Source organism: Mesoplodon bidens, assembly GCF_964165515.1.
Source record: "Mesoplodon bidens genome assembly, chromosome: X".
Lineage (NCBI taxonomy): Eukaryota > Metazoa > Chordata > Mammalia > Artiodactyla > Ziphiidae > Mesoplodon > Mesoplodon bidens.
Genome location: NC_138163.1, coordinates 96,963,056 through 96,978,420, shown reverse-complemented (window position 1 = coordinate 96,978,420; position 15,365 = coordinate 96,963,056).

Below are 15,365 nucleotides of genomic sequence, written 5' to 3'. Positions count from 1 at the left end.
TCTGTATTCATCAGTGATATTGGTCTGTAATTTTCTTTTTTTGTAGTATCTTTGTCTGGTTTTGGTATCAGGGTGATGGTGACCTCATAGAATGAGTTTGGGAGTGTGCCTTCCTCCTCAATTTTTTGGAAGAGTTTGAGAAGGATGGGTGTTAGCTCTTCCCTAAGTGTTTGATAGAATTCACCTGTGAAGCCAACTGGTCCTGGACTTTTGTTTGTTGGAAAATTTTAATCACAGTTTCAATTTCATTACTTGTGATTGGTCTGTTCATATTTTCTATTTCTTCCTGGTTCAGTCTTAGAAGGTTATACCTTTCTAAGAATTTTTCCATTTCTTCCAGGTTGTCCATTTTATTGGCATAGAGTTGCTTGTAGTAGTCTCTTAGGATGCTTTGTATTTCTGCATTGTCTGTTGTAACTTGTTTTTCATTTCTAATTTTATTGTTTGGAGTCCTCTCCCTCTTTTTCTTGATGATTCTGGCTAATGGTTTATCCATTTTGTTTATCTTCTCAAAGAACCAGCTTTTAGTTTTATTGATCTTTGCTATTGTTTTCTTTGTTTCTATTTCATTTATTTCTGCTCTGATCTTTATGATTTCTTTCCTTCTGCTAACTTTGGGTTTTGTTTGTTCTTCTTTCCCTACTTCCTTTAGGTGTAAGGTTAGATTGTTTATTTGAGATTTTTCTTGTTTCTTGAGGTAGGCTTGTATAGCTATAAACTTCCCTCTTACAACTGCCTTTGCTGCATCTCATAGGTTTTGGATCGTCGGGTTTTCATTGTCATTTGTCTCTAGGTATTTTTTGATTTCCTCTTTGATTTCTTCACTGATCTCTTGGTTATTTGGTAAAGTATTGTGTAGCCTCCATGTGTTTGTGTTTTTTTTATGTTTTTTTTTTCCCTGTAGTTGATTTGTAATCTCATAGCCTTGTGGTCAGAAAAGATGCTTGATATGATTTCAGTTTTCTTAAATTTACCAAGGCTTGATTTGTGACTCAAGATGTGATCTATCCTGGAAAATGTTCCATGTGCACTTGAGAAGAAAGTGTAATCTACTGTTTTTGGATGGAATGTCCTATAAATATCAATTAAATCTGTTTGGTCTATTGTGTCATTTAAAGCTTCTGTTTCCTTATTTAGTTTCATTTTGGATGATCTGTTCATTGGTGTAAGTGAGGTGTTAAAAGTCCCCCAATAATATTGTGTTACTGTTGATTTCCTCTTTTGTAGCTGTTAGCAGTTGCCTTATGTATCAGGGCATGCTCCTATGTTGGATGTATATATATTTATAATTGTTATATCTTCTTCTTGGATTGATCCCTTAATCATTATGTAGTTTCCTTCCTTGTCTCTTGTAACATTCTTTATTTTAAAGTCTATTTTATCTGATATGAGTATTGCTACTCCAGCTTTCTTTTGATTTCCATTTGCATGGAATATCTTTTTCCATCCCCTCACTTTCAGTCTGAATGTGTCCCTAGGTCTGAGGTGTGTCTTTTGTAGACAGCATATATATGGGTCTTGTTTTTGTATCCATTCAGCAAGCCTGTGTCTGTTGTTTGGAGCATTTAATCCATTTACATTTAAGGTAATTATTGATATGTATGTTCCTATGACCATTTTCTTATTGTTTTGGGTTTGTTTTTGTAGGTCCTTTTCTTCCCTTGTGTTTCCCACTTAGGGAAGTTCCTTTAGCATTTGTTGCAGAGCTGTTTTGGTGGTGCTGAATTCTCTCAGCTTTTCTTGTCTGTTAAGCTTTTGATTTCTCCTTTGAATCTGAATGAGATCCTTGCCAGGTAGAGTAAACTTGGTTGTAGGTTCTTCCCTTTCATCACTTTAAGTATATCCTGCCACTCCCTTCGGCTTGTAGAGTTTCTGCTGAGAAATCAGCTGTTAACCTTATGGGAGTTCCCTTGTATGTTATTTCTCATTTTTCCCTTGCTGTTTTTAATAACTTTTCTTTGTGTTTTATTTTTGCCAGTTTGATTACTATGTGTCTCGGCGTGTTTCTCCTTGGGTTATCCTTATGGGACTCTCTGCGCTTCCTGGACTTGGGTGGCTATTTCCTTTCCCATGTTAGGGAAGTTTTCAACTATAATCTCTTCAAACATTTTCTCAGATCCTTTCTCTCTCTCTCCTCCTTCTGGGACCCCTATAATTCGAATGTTGGTGCATTTAATGTTGTCCCAGAGGTCTCTTAGGCTGTCTTCATTTCTTTTCATTCTTTTTTCTTTATTCTGTTCCGCAGGAGTGAATTCCACCGTTCTGTCTTCCAGGTCACTTATCCATTCTGCCTCAGTTATTCTGCTATTGATTCCTTGTAGTGTATTTTTCGTTTCAGTTACTGTATTGTTCATCTCTGTTTGTTTGTTCTTTAATCCTTCTTGGTCTTTTTAAAACATTTGTTACATCTTCTCGATCTTTGCCTCCATTCTTTTTCCGAGGTCCTGGATCATCTTCACTATCATTATTCTGAATTCTTTTTCTGGAAGGTTGCCTATCTGCACTTCATTTAGTTGTTTTTCTGGGTTTATCTTGTTCCTTCATCTGGTACATAGCCCTCTGCCTTTTCATCTTGTCTCTCTTTCTGTGAATGTGGTTTTTCTTCCACAGGCTGCAGGACTGTAGTTCTTCCTTCTGCTGTCTGCCCTCTGGTGGATGAGGCTATCTAAGAGGCTTGTGCAAGTTTCCTGATGGGAGGGACTGGTGGTGGGTAGAGCTGACTGTTGCTCTGGTGGGCAGAGCTCAGTAAAGCTTTAATCCCCTTGACTGCTGATGGGTGGGGCTGGGTTCCCTCCCTGTTGGTTGTTTGGCCTGAGGCAACCCAACACTGGAGCCCACCTGGGCTCTTTGGTGGGGCTAATGGCGGACTCTGGGAGGGCTCATGCCAAGGAGTACTTCCCAGAACTTCTGCTGTCAGTGTCCTTGTCCCCACGGTGAGCGACAGCCACACCCTGCCATAGCAGGAACCCCCCCAACACTAGCAGGTAGGTCTGGTTCAGTCTCCCCTGGGGTCACTGCTCCTTCCCCTGCGTCCTGATGTGCACACTACTTTGTCTGTGCCATCCAAGAGTGGAGTCTCTGTTTCCCCCAGTTCTGTCAAAGTCCTGCAATCAGTTCCCACTAGGCTTCAAAGTCTGATTCTCTAGTTATTCCTCCTCCCATTGCCGGACCCCCAGGTTGGGAAGCCTGACGTGGGGCTCAGAACCTTCACTCCAGTGGGTGGACTTCTGTGGTATAAGTGTTCTCCAGTCTGTGAGTCACCTACCCAGCAGTTATGGGATTTGATTTTACTGTGATTGTGCCCCTCCAACCGTCTCACTGTGACTTCTCCTTTGTCTTTTGATGTGGGTATCTTTTTTGGTGAGTTCCAGTGTCTTCGTGTCGATGACTGTCCAGCAGCTAGTTGTGATTCTGGTGTTCTCGCAAGAGGGAGTGAGAGCACGTCCTTCTACTCTGCCATCTTGGTTCCAATCTTAAATTTTATTTATTTATTTATTTTATACAACTGGTTCTTATCAGTTATCTACTGTATACATATCAGTGTCTGTATGTCAACCCCAGTCTCCCAATTCATCCCACCATCACCACCCTCTTTTTAAAAAAAATTATTTATTTATTTATTTATTTTTATACCGCAGGTTCAGTGAAATGGCATTGATGAGAAGTTTGGAGGAACCCATGAACTTTTGTCATGAACTCCCATCTTAATTTCTTCCAGTTGCTTTATCTCTTTGGTCCTGGTTTTCCTTGTTAATAAGTCCAAGGCTATTGGCCAAAGTGATCTTCCCAGCATCTCTACTTCTGACAGTAAGCATGGACCAAGAAGCCCTGATGCTACTTGAAGAGTTGAGGCTAACGGCTGTGGGAAGATGGCGAGGATCATCTGTGGGATTTCCATGGAGAAATGAGTCCTTTGGAAACACTAGAAAATAAAACATTTCTCTATACTATATCCAGGTTTCCTGTTGCACATCTTTTTCTTTTTAGTGGCTTCCTTTCCACCTTCAATCTAGAAGGCTGTAAAATTCTTCAGGGGTGAAGCACACGTGCTTTGCTTCATCTTTGAACCGCTAGGGTATAACACAGTGCCTGGCCCTTAGTCTCTCAGTAAGACTCTGCTATATGAATAATTTCTTCCAGCCTCCATCAAAATCCACTCTCAAGAAGGAAATATGTAAGCAAATTGATACTAAGGTATAAATGGCTGACAACCATTTCAATGATGGCCCATATACTAATAGGAATTTTTCTTATAAGGAATGAAATAGCCCTTTGCTAAAAACAAAATCCAGTTCTAATAGTGGCATACATAAAACTGAAGGAGGTGTCAGGATGGTTGCAGTGACATTTCCAGCTGGCTTTCTAGTCACTATTATCATTTTCTCCTAAAAGGACTCCTCAATCCCCACCTCAAGGCTAAATCTTGCCTCATTCTCTATAGCAAACACTGTCTGTTCGCAGTGAAAACTTCTGGAGCCCCACTTTAACATTCTGGGCTCAGCATTGGGCTCTGCTTGCTTCTAAATTGGTTCTGGATCTTTCTAGTCCATTTCACAGAACTAGACTTTTGTCTCATTTCTTCAGCCTGGATATCTACCATGATGATATGTCTTCTCCCCTGGGTGCTCTCAGATTAGAACTCTGTGTTTGTCTCTTTCCAGTATATGCTAACATCTTTTCCCAATCTGATTACCCATGGGGTCAAGTTTTGGCTTCAGTAGCGTTTAGTACCCGAAGTCTTGCTCTCTGTTTTGCCCTCCCTTCATTCAAGCACTATGCCTAAGAGGGAGGTGGATGCCGGTTGGCCAGTTTAGGTCACAGGAGGCCCAGCCCTGTGGTCAGGAGGGGCAGATGGTTTCAGCTCCAACCAAACTGCAAGGATGATGGGTTCTCTGCAGGATAAAGGGATTCTCATACCAGAGCAGGGCAAAGAGAGTCTGAGCTAGAACAATCACAGTCAGATATCCATTTTAGGGATCAAGTGAATAAAGGGGCTGTATTGCATATTTGCCTAGATCCCCAACACGTTTTTGCTCACTTCAGTGACAATTGAAAGGTAAGATTGGGGGCAGGAGTGGGGGTAAGGTATCATGCTGGGTCACATCTCCGTGTGGAAGAGTTTGTTCCAAATGTTCCCCTTGTGCTCCTCTTGACCCAAGTCATAGAACACTTTGGAGAGCAAGTCAGAAAGCCTAAAATGGGAGAGTCTCAAAATAGGGCAGAGAGGAGTATCAAGAGCCAGGGAGATACTCCCAGACTGCTCCACAACGTGACCCTAGGCCAAGGGACAGCCTGAGGATTACCATGTCTGCATGCCAATGGATGCTAGGTTCTGGCACTCATCTCCGAGCAGCCGAGCATGTGTGGGGGTCTTTCCTTCCCTGTTTATCTGCTTCCTCTCTCCTGAGTGCCTTTCCACTCGAAGAGCTATCCACAGCGCTTTCCTCAGAAGTCTCCTCTGTCCTCAAGCAAGGTGGCTTTGTCCCCTTGACCCTGCAGAGTAGGCTCTCCAAGGACAGTTGTGCTTAACACATCTGGACAGAATTCACAATCACACCTTGACAAATGATGCCATTTTACTGAAAAGCACAGTCTGTATGCCAACCTAAGGGCAGAAATGAAATTCTAAACCAACACAAGCACATTCCAAGTCAGTAGTGTCATGAAAAAGGACCGTATCATAAAACATTTGTGTATTGTAGCTTAAATTCAACCACAGTAGGATGTTTTAGCTGTTTCCGGGGGACAGGTTTTGCATAACAAGAAGCTGAATACTCTCTTCTCTTCCCACCAGAAGCCCCATCCCCACTAGTTTCTAAGAGCCAACCTGTCATTAGCTTCAGCAAACGAATAATGATCCTCAGTGGCTGTGATCACTTCAGGGTTTTCCTTTGATCGTATCCTTCCTAGTCTTTGAAAATCATGTTTGTCATAATTACCCCTCTTGTGTGCGTTGCTTAATGCCCATGACTTTGCAATTAGTGTTGAAGGAAGGGACCATCACACTTATGCATCCATCAAGCTGTCAGCAAGTATGTCTCTCCAGGCTCATTTAATAACTTCTGTCAAAGAGCTTCTTGCTTTATTTCACAGGTGCTTCTCTGCTTTTTCATGTACCAGCTCCATTCATGCCCAGGCTCTATAAAACAGCAATTTGAGTGTAAGAAATACTGCTCACCAGAAAGTTCTTCCTGGTCACAATGCACATATTTCCCCTTCCTCAGCCCCTCACCCTTGGTCTCCCCAGACAAACTTTTGTTCCCTCCTCAAACTCTGTGTGGCCTGGTTTTAGCCACCAGTAGCTGAGACTGTGTCAGCAGTTAGACTGACATTTTCCCCGCCTCTAGCATTCAGTTGTAACAGTGATCTCTGTCTCCAATTTAATGGCCTGCTGTTGTCGGAACCAGAATCCTTCTGAACGGTGGGGTTTCTCCTGCCTTGATGTTGGGACATTCACAAGTACCCCTCAAGAAAAATAGGATGATGTTTGCTATGTGTTTCTGTCTGTTCGGCAGGGGAACAACTTCTCAGTGACTCTTAAAGCCTGGTGTCTTAGAAGCAAAAATCTAGACTGACAGGAGGAGCCTGTTGAGTGCTAAAGAATTTGGAGACTCCTGTCTCCGATTCAGATGCCTTTCTGTCAAAAGCTCAGACCCTATATGTGTGTGTGTGTCTGTGTGTATACACACATACACATACATACACATATACAGAATGGAATATCACTCAGCCATAAAAAAGAATGAAATAATGTCATTTGCAGCAACATGGATGCAAGTAGAGATTATCACACTAAGTGAAGTAAGTCAGAAAGAGAAATACCAATACCATGTGATATCACTTTTATGTGGAATCTAAAATATGACACGAACTTATCCATGAAACAGAAACAGACTCCTAGACATAGAGAAGAGACTTGTGGTTGCCAAGGGGGATGGGGGAGTGGGGAGGGATGGATTGGGAGTTTGGGATTAGCAGATGCAAACTATTATACATAGAATGGATAAACAACAAGGTCCTGTTGTATAGCACAGGGAATGATATTCAATATCCTGTGATAAACCATAATGGAAAGAATATGAAAAAGAATGTATATATATGTATAACTGAATCACTTTGCTGTACAGCAGAAATTAACACAGCATTGCAAATCAACTATACTTCAATAAAATTTAAAAAAATGCTCAGACCCTAAATCCTTCATCAATCCCAAGCTGCTCTAATCATCCAAGCTTGCAATTATGATACTTTTTATTATTTTTTTGTTTTTGTGGATTTATTGTACAAATTAAGCACTGATAAATATTTACAAGACATGGACTCACAAATAGTATTTTATCCTCTTTATTCTAGGTTATTATAATTTTACAATCATATCTTTATTTTTAGACTTCATGGGATAGTATAACAAAAATAAATTCTGGCAATGAAAATGAGCTGTGTTTCAAACCTCCATATGCCAACTACCATACCTCCTTCCAACTGTGAATAAGGAATGTTATATTATACATGAAGCATTTCATATAACGTTTTGATATAGTTACAATTCAGGTATTCATAACTATGTAAAGCACTTGTTAAAATTGTGAGGGTCTCCTAGGAACTGAATCTGGGGAAGGATAGGATGGGAGGACACACACAGTGAGAAGATTTCCCCTTTTGGCATCACTACAATTATGATACTTTTGAATTCTTCTTTAGCCCATTTATTCCCAGCTACTACAACACAATGGCATGACTCCTGTTCTTCATAGGAGAAATTTAGGCACCCAGCAATCATCAGGCAGATGTGGGAACAGAGCAAACTCTGTGAATTGCAGGCTAACTTCTGTCTTGCCACCTCTGTGTGTGGATGAGGCCAATGGACCTCGGCAGAGATATTGAGACAGGGCTGGCTAATGTTGGACAAGCATTTGAAGAGAAGGTGGTGGTTGGTACATGCACCCCTCCTTGTGAGGTCCTCCCCCATTTTCCTGGGCCTCCATCCTTCTGTCTTCTGAAGCACCCCTGATACAATCCAACATGCCCTCGGGGCAGGAAATGACCTAACAAAATGAGCTGGATAAAGCTATAGCTGGAAAGCAATTGCTTAAGGATTTTCCCCACTGAGGGATATTTACAAGACCAAAAAGACTTTTTTTGGGATGTGTTTCTTAAAGTTAAAAAAAGTTATTTTGAAATAATTATATACTTAGAGGAAATTGCAAAAATAGTACAAGTTCACCCTTCACCCAGCTTCCCCCAATATCACAGCTGTAGTATAGTATCAAAATTAGGAAACTGACATTAGTACATTACTCTTAATTAGACTATGGACCACATTCAGTTTTTAGCATTCAGTTTTCACCATTAAAAAACCCTGTGTGTGTGTGTGTGTGTGTGTGTGTGTGTTTCTATGCCACTACCACAAGCAAGATACAGAAGTGGTTCCCATCACCACAAAAGAGCCCCCTAATATTACCTCTTTGTACATATTCACTCTACCCCCAACTCTTCTCCAGACTGGCTGCACCATTTTACATTCCCACTAGCAATGTGTAGAGATCCAATTTGTCTGTGTCCTCACCAGCATTTGTTATTTATCACTATTTTTTATTTCAACTGATATCTCATTGCACTCTTAATTTACATTTCCCTAATGGCTAGTGGTGTTGAATATCTTTTCAGACACTTATTTGCCATCCATATCTCCTCTTTGGTGAAATGAATGTTCATGTCTTTTGCCCAGTTTCTATCCCAGTTGGATTGCTTCCTTTTTTTTTTTATTGTTGAGTTCTGAGAGTTCTTTATATATTCTAGATATAAGGCCTTCACTGGATATGTGGCTGGCAAATATTTTCTCCCAGTCTGTAACTTGTCGTTTCATTGAAACTTTGTTTCAATGAAACAAATGTCTTTAATTTTGATAAAGTCCACTTCATCAGTTTGTCCTTTTAAGGACTGTGCTTTTCGTGTCAAGTCTAAGAACTCTTCACCTAGTCCTAGGTCCCAAAGAGTTTTTCCTATATTTTGTTTCTAAAAGTTTTAGAGTTTTATATTTTACATTCACTCCTTGATCCATTTTGAGTTGATTTTTGTAAGGTTTGAGGTTTAGGTCAAGGTTCATTCTTTTGCTTATGAATATCCAATTGCTCCAGCACCATTTGTTGAAAAGGCTATCCTTCCTCGATTGGATTGCTTTTGCATCTTTGTCAAAAATCAGCTGGCTGTGTTTGTGTGAGTCTATATGAGATTTTGATTTTGTTCCATTGATCTATGCCCATCTCACTGCTAAGACAATAATTACCTTGATTACTGCAGCTATATAGTAAGCCATCAGGTATGATCCCTCCCAATTTACTCTTCTTTTTTTTTTCTTTGTGGTACACGGGCCTCTCACTGTTGTGGCCTCTCCCATTGCGGAGCACAGGCTCCGGACGCGCAGGCTCAGCGGCCATGGCTTATGGGCCCAGCTGCTCCGCAGCATGTGGGATCTTCCTGGACAGGGGCACGAACCTGTGTCCTCTGCATCAGCAGGCAGACTCTCAACCACTGCGCCACCAGGGAAGCCCAACTCTTCTTTTTAAAGGTTATTTTAATTTAATATTTTAAAAATTAAAAATTAGGTATTTGTTATTTAAAATTTTATTTTAATATTGCTATTCTAGGGCTTGTACCTTTCCATATACATTTTAGAATAAGCTTGTTTGTGTCTACAAAAAAACTTCAGTAGGAATTGCATTAAACCTATAGATCTATTTGGAGAGAATTGACATCTACAATATTCTCTGTCTTCCAATCTATGAACATATGTTTCTCCATTTATTTAGGCCTTTGATTTCTCTCATCAGCATTTTGTAATTTTCAGCATACAGATCCTGTACATGCTTTTAGGTTTATACCTATTTAATTTTCTTTAGCACAAACCATAAATGATATTTTAAAAAAAATATATATATATTTATTTATTTATGGCTGTGTTGGGTCTTTGATGCTGCCCGTGGGCTTTCTCTAGTTGAGTCGATCACGGGCTACTCTTCATTGTGGTGCACGGGCTTCTCATTGTGGTGGCTTCTCTTGTTGCGGAGCTCGGGCTCTAGGCACGTGGCCTTCAGTAGTTGTGGCATGCAGGCTCAGTAGTTGTGGTGCACGGGCTTAGTTGCTCCGCGGCATGTGGGATCTTCCCGGACCAGGGATTGAACCTATGTCCCCTGCACTGGCAGGCAGATTCTTAACCACTGCACCACCAGAGAAGTCCCTGGTATTATGTTTTTAATTTTTGTTTCCACAAGTATGTTGTTAACATATAGAAATGCGATTGATTTTTAAGTGTTGATCTTGTATTCTGAAACCTTGCTGAACTAATAAGTTCTAGGAGGGTTTTGTTTTGTTTTAGATTCCTTGGGATTTTGTACAGTATAAACATCTGCAAATAAGGACAGTTTTATTTTTTTCTTTTAAAAAATATGTATCTCTTTTATTTATTCTATTTTTGGGGTCTTATTTCACTGGCTAGAACTTCCAGTAGAATGTTGAATGAGAGTGGTGAGATGCATACATCCTTGCCTTGTTCCCAATCTTAGAGGGGAAGCATTCAGTCTTTCACAATTAAGTACAATATTAACTGTAAGTTTTTGTAAGTACTGTTTACCAAGCTGAGGAAATTTCCTTCTATTTCTAGTTTATTGAGGGTTTTTTTTTTTTTTTTTTTTTTTTGGAGTACGCGGGCCTCTCACTGTTGTGGCCTCTCCCGTTGCGGAGCACAGGCTCCGGACGCTCAGGCTCAGCAGCCATGGCTCACGGGCCCAGCCGCTCCGCGGCATGTGGGATCTTCCCAGACCGGGGCACGAGCCTGTGTCCCCTGCATCGGCAGGCGGACTCTCAACCACTGCGCCACCAGGGAAGCCCGAGGGTTTTTTTTTAAGTCATGAATGAATGTTGGATTTTGCAGATGCTTTTCCTGCCTTAATATCTCTTCTTGGTGAACTGATCCTTTTATCATTATGTAATGTCCCTCTTTGTTTCTAGTAATTTTCTTTGCTCTGGAGTCTAATGTCAATATAGTCAGTTTTGCTTTTTAAAAAGACATAATGTGTTGTATATATTTTTCCATTCTTTTACTTTTCTGTGGTTGTATTTGAAGTGAGTTTCTTGTAGACACGATATGGTTTGATTAAATTTTTTAATCCACTTTGCTAATCTCTGTCTTTCAATTGGTGAACTTAAACTGTTTATATTTAAGGTAATTACTGATAGGCTAGGGCTTAAGTCTGCCATTTTATTATATTTACATAGTCATAAATATGTCAACACCGAATATTGCTTTAACCCCAAACCATGTTATAACTATGCTGGGAAGGTGGAAGGGAAACTGTTGTGTGCAGAATGCTGGAAGAGGAGAGGTAGATCATCATCTTCTGTAGTAGGAAGTCAACTCACAATAAAAAAAATTAAAAATAAATAAGAAATATCAGTATAATGATAAAATATGTAAATAATTTAAGGGAATAGTTAAAAGGGTTGAATATGGGGCATCCATGGTGGCACAGTGGTTAAGAATCCGCCTGCCAATGCAGGGGACACAGGTTCAAGCCTTGTTCCGGGAAGATCCCACATGCCGGGAAGCAACTAAGCCCGTGCCCAACAACTCCTGAGCCCGTGTGCCACAACTACTGAGGACCACGTGCATAGAACCCATTCTCCACAACAAGAGAAGCCACCACAATGAGAAGCCCGCACACTGCAATGAAGAGCAGCCCCCACTCGCCTCAACTAGAGAAAGCCCATGTGCAGCAACAAAGACCCAATGCAGCCAAAAATAAATAAATAAATAAATAAATTTATTTTTTAAAAAAAGAGTTGACTGTAGTTGCCTCTGGGGAATGAGGATCAGGGATGGGAAGGGGAAGAGCCAGAAATTGCTTTCTTAAAAAGCTTTGTAGTAAGTACAATTGACTTTTAGAACTTTATATCTATATTGCTTGATAAAAATATAATTAGTAAATCTAAATTTAAGTACTCAAGTCTTTCTTAGTGCAATTTTCATCAACCCTAGCTGCCCACGGGAGTTGCCCAGGGGAACTTTTAAAACAATTTTCAGGCCCCAACCTATACCAATTAATTGGGTCTGGGGTTCAGGCATCAATATTCAAAACTTATTTCCCAGGTTATTTGAATGTGTATCTAGGGTTGGGGATGGCTGGTTTAGAACATATATTAACAGTAGACCTTTGGTAAAAGGTTAGCGGCAGTGAGAAAGGTAAAACATGAAGCTCTTACCATCTTCAAGTCAACCCATTTATTGGAGGTTGGTAGATCAGACACTTTTGGGAAGCCTTGCTTGAGAGAAATCAAACACAAGCTACATATTTGTAGATGGTGAAGTAGAGAGAGCTAAAGGGCATTAGAACTGCAATTTTGGGCCTCTGGGTTTACTTCATGTGATTAAAACTAACCAGAGGCTATGACAATTACATTTTCTCAGTCCATAGAGGAAAGCAGAAGAGAAGGAAAGAAGAAAACACAATTCCTAAATTTAGGGTATTTTGTAGTCCTTACAATATGACCTGAAATAGGTTATTATACAAAGTGGCCCATGATACATTCTCAACTCCTCTATTTGGGCCTCCATCACCATTTGGCAGTCATAATTAATGGACTAAGATACCAAGATAGAAGACATTGAAGCTGTGTTTGCAGAAGAACATGGGACAATGACAAGAAACACGAAGAAGGTCCATTTTGTAGAGGTGTCCAGAAGGATGTACATTCCGGAAGGCTTCAAAAGTTAAAAGATATGCTTCACTCATCACAAGAGGTAACTAGAAAATGTGCCCCTAAAGGGAATTATAGGATTTTTAAAAACTGTACAGTTAAGTGGGGTTTTTTTAGTATATTCACAAAGTTGTACTACCATCACTACTACCTAATTGTAGAACATTTTCATCCTCCTCTAAAGAAACCCAGTACCCATTAACAGTTATTTCCCCTTCTCCCCTCCTCCCAGGCCCTGGCAATCACTAATCTATTTTCTGTCTCTATGGATTTGCTTATTTTGGCCATTTCATATAAATGGAATCATAAAATATGTAGTCCTTTGTGCCTGGCTTCTTTCACTTTGCATAAAGTTTTCAAGGTTCACCCATGTTGTGCCATGTATTAGTACTTCATTCTTTATTATGGCTGAATAATATAATGATATACGACATTCTGTTTATCCATTCATCAGCTGATGGATATTTAGGCTATTTCAACTTTTTTTTTAATGATTAATTGAAACTCATTTATTGGTTCTGAGGAAAAAATGTTATATTTTTCTCCATTTAAATAATCATTTTTGTTTCTGCTATGGTTTTTGTTACAGATGTATTTTTTAAAAATATCTTTATTGGAGTATAATTGGTTTGCATTGTTGTGTTAGTTGCTGCCGTATAACAAAGTGAATCAGCTATACGTATACATATATCCCCATATCCCCTCCCTCTTGTGTCTCCCTCCCAACCTCCCTATCCCACCCCTCTAGCTGGTCACAAAGCACCGAGCTGATCTCCCTGTGCTATGCGGGTGCTTCCCACTAGCTATCTATTTTCCATTTGGTAGTGTATATATGTCCATGCCATTCTCTCACTTCGTCTCAACTTACCCATCCCCCTCCCTGTGTCTTCAAGTCCATTCTCTACATCTGCATCTTTATTCCTGTCCTGCACCTAGGTTCTTCAGAACCGTTTCTCTCTTTTTTTTTAGATTGCATATATATGTGTTAGCATATGGTATTTGTTTTTCTCTTTCTGACTTACTTCACTCGTATGACAGACTCTAGGTCCATCCACCTCACTACAAATAACTCAATTTCGTTTCTTTTTATGGCTGAGTAATATTCCATTCTATATATGTGTCACATCTTCTTTATCAATACATCTGTCAATGGACACTTAGGTTGCTTCCATGTCCTGGCTATTGTAAACAGAGCTGCAATGAACATTTTGGTACATGACTCTTTTTGAATTATGGTTTTCTCAGCGTATATGCCCAGTAGTGGGATTGCTGGGTCGTATGGTAGTTCTATTTTTAGTTTTTTAAGGAACCTCCATACTATTCTCCATAGTGGCTGTATCAATTTACATTCCCACCAACAGTGCAAGAGGGTTCCCTTTTCTCCACACCCTCTCCAGCATTTATTGTTTATAGATTTTTTGATGATGGCCATTCTGTCCAGTGTGAGATGATATCTCATTGTAGTTGTGATTTGCATTTCTCTAATGATTAATGATGTTGAGCATTCTTTCATGTGTTTGTTGGCAATGTGTATATCTTCTTTGGAGAAATGTCTATTTAGGTCATCTGCCCATTTTTGGATTGGGTTTTTTGTTTTTTTGATATTGAGGTGCATGAGTTGCTTGTATGTTTTGGAGATTAAACCTTTGTCAGTTGCTTCATTTGCAAATATTTTCTCCCATTCTGAGGGTTGTCTTTTCATCTTGTTTATGGTTTCCTTTGCTGTGCAAATGCTTTTAAGTTTCATTAGTTTCCATTTGTTTATTTTTATTTCCATTTCTCTAGGAGGTGGGTCAAAAAGGATCTTGCTGTGATTTATGTCATAGAGTGTTCTGCCTATGTTTTCCTCTAAGAGTTTGATGGTGTCTGGCCTTACACTTAGGTCTTTAATCCATTCTGTGTTTATTTTTGTGTATGGTGTTCTAATTTCATACTTTTACATGTAGCTGTCCAGTTTTCCCAGCACCAGTATTGAAGAGGCTGTCTTTTCTCCACTGTATATTCTTGCCTCCTTTACCAAAGATAAGGTGACCATATGTGCATGGGTTTATCTCTGGGCTTTCTATCCTGTTCCATTGATCTATATTTCTGTTTCTGTGCCAGTACCATACTGTCTTGATTACTGTAGCTTTGTGCTATAGTTTGAAGTCAGGGAGCCTGATTCCTGCAGCTCAGTTTTTCTTTCTCTAGATTGCTTTGGCTATTCGGGGTCTTTTGTGTTTCCATACAAATTGTGAAATTTTTTATTCTAGTTCTGTGAACAATGCCATTGGTAGTTTGATAGGGATTGCATTGAATCTGTAGATTGCTTTGGGTAGTAGAGTCATTTTCACAATGTTGATTCTTCCAATCCAAGAACATGGTATATCTCTCCATCTGTTGGTATCATCTTTAATTTTTTACATCAGTGTCTTATAGTTTTCTGCATACAGGTCTTTTGTCTCCTTAGGTAGGTTTATTCCTAGGTATTTTATTCTTTTTCTTGCAGTGGTAAATGGGAGTGCTTCCTTAATTTCTCTTTCAGATTTTTTGCAATGTATAGGATTGCAAGAGATTTATGCATTAATTTTGTAGTGTATAGGAATGCAAAAGATTAGTGTGTAGGAATGCAA